The following is a 3,408-nucleotide window of genomic DNA, read 5'->3' as shown; positions in this document are numbered from 1 at the left end:
ATCTTAATTATCACAAGATGCCACATGCTCTCCAAATCTGGAGTCGAGTTGTAGAACTGTATGTATCCCGCTTATAAATATGATATAAATAAATAAATAAATGCATAAATAAGTTTAATAGGTTAAAAGAGTTACATCTAAGTCACTGAAGTTAAAATCATTGACAATAAATGAACTTAATTTGTTAAAAATATTTCCCTTCAATCCATTACAGCTAATTTAAAAAGCTGTAGGACATTGCTTTAAATGATAATGATTAAAAATGTAGCTGTAAGAAATTGTTAAGAGACCTGTTGTTTCCTGCCTTTAACTCAGTGTGGTAGAAAAGAGAGAGAGACGAGCGAGCTAACGAAAGATCGATAGCAGGAAAACAAAGAAAAAGTGACTTCAAAACATTTTGATAGGTTTTTCTTTCAAACTTGAAGCGATATGTGCTGCTTTTTTGAAGAAGGCTGTATTTGAGTTACCTGTAATGGTTTTTGTTTTTTGAACCTTGAAGTTTAAGCGAAGAGACAATTTATTTTCATTTTTTTTCGTGGTGTGACAGTGTGGGACAATATGGCGAGCCAAACGGATTGACAACGTTTCTAGATGCCAAACTCAATTCCATTGTGCCAGTGAGATAATCTGCTGAGACTGCTGAGAGTTGATAAACTTTCTGCCAAAGCAGTAGGAGTTTTAGATCCTTTGTTATAACTTATCTGAGTTTAAAAGGACAATTTTGAACTGAAACAAGGTTGAGAAGTTTACCTCCTTTGGAAGTGAATTTGAGAAAATAGCTCTGAACTAAAATGAAGGGAGTAACTTGGAACTGAACTTGATTTGAATTGAAAAAGACTTAACTCAAGAAAATAACTAAACCCAAAGTAGACATACATCTTGAATCTAAACAAAAATGGATACTCACAGACCGGTCTGATTTAACTTTTTATTAACCTGCAGGAGTGTTACCAACTGAAACGGTTGCATTTATACACATATATATATATATATTATAGTTCTGTCTTATGTCTGTGCTATTTATAGTAAAGTGCCAGCTTTTGCATTTAAAGTATATGGTCTCTGTCACTAATTATAGTGTTACTCCACTCAATCTGAACCTAGAACTGGTCCAGTAGCTTGAACTTAAGACACATGGTTGAAATAAGTGCTACATATAGTTTGCCCATTTCAATACCTGGTCTAGACCAGTGTCTGAAATTAGGATATAATGTTTACATGGAGAAACACAAAACAGGATACCTAAAAACCTGATCAAATGTAATCACAGTCAGTAACAAGTATTCATGATTCACACAGATATATCTTTTCACATGTTTAAGGTTTATTAGATGCATCTGAAGTATTTTTGTTCATTTCTTCAGTCTTTTTCTCATCAGCCTCAGTTGGCTCCTTGTGTCTCTCCTTTTTTCTTTCCATCTTGTCATCATGAGTGTGATGGCTTACACACACACCCATCATATGTCCCTGGCCTGTCACTCATACTGCACCACACCGACCGCAAGTATGCCATCTGAAAGAGTCGTCAGAGCTGTCAGAGATCCAGAGTTTGGGTCTTTATTTTCCGTGATGATAAATACTAAACAAAGACTGCACTGGGTTTCTCTTTTTACTCTCTGGCAACGTGTGGTTTGATATGAAATCTTAGTGCGGTGGATATGCAAATTGCTACAATACATTTCTTTACACATTGTTAACATTAGACAAAATGACAAACTGTCGCTGTGGCTTTGGGCCAGTAATGAGGCTTTAAATGGTGCAGCGTTGGTTTGTTTCAGCGCAGCCCCTATTAACCTTCAAATGTGGCAACGAGCGCAACTTTAAAGGATTTAACAAAGCAGCATGTCAGTTACAAATATGCTGATTTCGTCTAGGTCAACATGTCAGATCTATACTCCGTGTGTCCCATAATTATTCTGTTGCCTGAAATTTATTCCAAAACCTGTACGACAACACAGGAGTAGAAAGGCTAGTTGAAAAGGGGCAAAAATGCTGACAGATCGCCAACAGAGTGATGGAGGAAGGCGGTGAAAAAGAGAAAGAGAGACAGACATCCTGCTACAAAAAACCTCTTTGATGCTTCAACACAACCTGGTATGAAAAGTCTGCTCTTTCATCTCAAGCTTTTGGGAGAAACATAGATTAAAGTCACATTATTTTTAATTGATGCAAATATGATTGATGTCAAATCACAGCTGGTGTTTCGCCCGTCCTTTTCCTGTTTTTTTTCCCACACTTATTTTAACCACCATTTAAGCACAATTTCAGTCTCGTTTACACATGGGATGTATTTTTCTATCATGCCTCACTCCCTCACAGAGTTGTGTGCACCACGTTTTGGACATTTGCAGAGTGGAGAGTCAGAACTTGTATTGTAGACAGGGGAAAGTATATTTAAATACGATGAAGGTCAAGCAATTCTATGAAGATTAAACCATGTTATAAAAATGTAAACACTACTCCAGCACTTCATGATAAAGCTGCTTAGACCTTTATTTTCGTGTTAGCTTACTTGGTTCTGGGCGTCAACCTTTTGGCAGTCTACCTGTAAGGTCTGGACTAAAATAAACCCAACAGCCAGGATGCAGTGCTGTCTGTCTCTGTCCTCTGCTGTCCACTGGAGCCTGTCAGACAGAGGGCAGGGCAGAGCACACACACAGGGCAGAGAGGTCAGTTGACAGGTGGAAGTTTGGCTTCAGCTGGATTCAGACAAAACTCAGTCGCCTTCACAAAGGAATTTAGGTGAGGTAAGGGCATGTTTTTGTTTATTTAGGATGTACCGACTCTGTAACTATTGGCCAAATAACTAATTTCTGGTAACTCTCTTCACTCTGTGAAGCTGTTTTCCTTTTTCTTGAAAGGTAACCTTGACTTGAAGGCTTTATTTAGATCAGATTTATTTTGGTACTCTTAGTACTTGCACATGATGGTGTTACACATACATTGCACATTAAACACTATGCTAAACCAAAATTGTGTGACAGTGTTATGTTTCCTTAATATGAAACAATCTACAAGAATGTAGTTCTTATAAGGTCTAATGTATTGTTAAACCAAATAATTTTAATTAAGTCAAGCTTGCCATCAGTTTAACACAAATCAGGCATTCAGTCTCTCCACGGAAATGTATTTAACCCTGTAATCAGCATACACACATACACACATTGCTGTCCTCTTCTTTTTACTCAGATTTTCTTTGTTTATCCAACACTGCAGAGACTTGCTCATTTGCGCTGATTTGAAGTTACTCTCTGATCAAACTCACAAGTCAGCATCATGTAACGCCCGTGAAAAGATATGGGTAATGTATTTCAGGTGCTGTCATGAACTGCCAAGAAAAACTGTAATTTGGAGAGAACAGGAAAGTGAAGTGGCAGCTGGTAAGAACTTCTGTTATGCTAAACAAAG

General features: G+C 37.4%; 1 long non-coding RNA gene across 1 annotated transcript; it reads right to left on the bottom strand.

The window, feature by feature from the left end:
* Positions 1-1,306: 1,306 nt before the first annotated feature.
* On the bottom strand, positions 1,307-2,848 carry LOC117824335. The gene is made up of 2 exons (XR_004633562.1): positions 2,513-2,848; positions 1,307-1,513 (listed from the first exon to the last, which is right to left on the bottom strand). It is a non-coding gene; the product is annotated as an uncharacterized LOC117824335 (long non-coding RNA).
* Positions 2,849-3,408: the final 560 nt, after the last annotated feature.

The sequence above is a fragment of the Notolabrus celidotus genome, chromosome 13, assembly GCF_009762535.1.
Source record: "Notolabrus celidotus isolate fNotCel1 chromosome 13, fNotCel1.pri, whole genome shotgun sequence".
Lineage (NCBI taxonomy): Eukaryota > Metazoa > Chordata > Actinopteri > Labriformes > Labridae > Notolabrus > Notolabrus celidotus.
The sequence above is the reverse complement of the archived record's forward strand: the minus strand, read 5'-3'. Positions and strand labels throughout refer to the sequence as shown.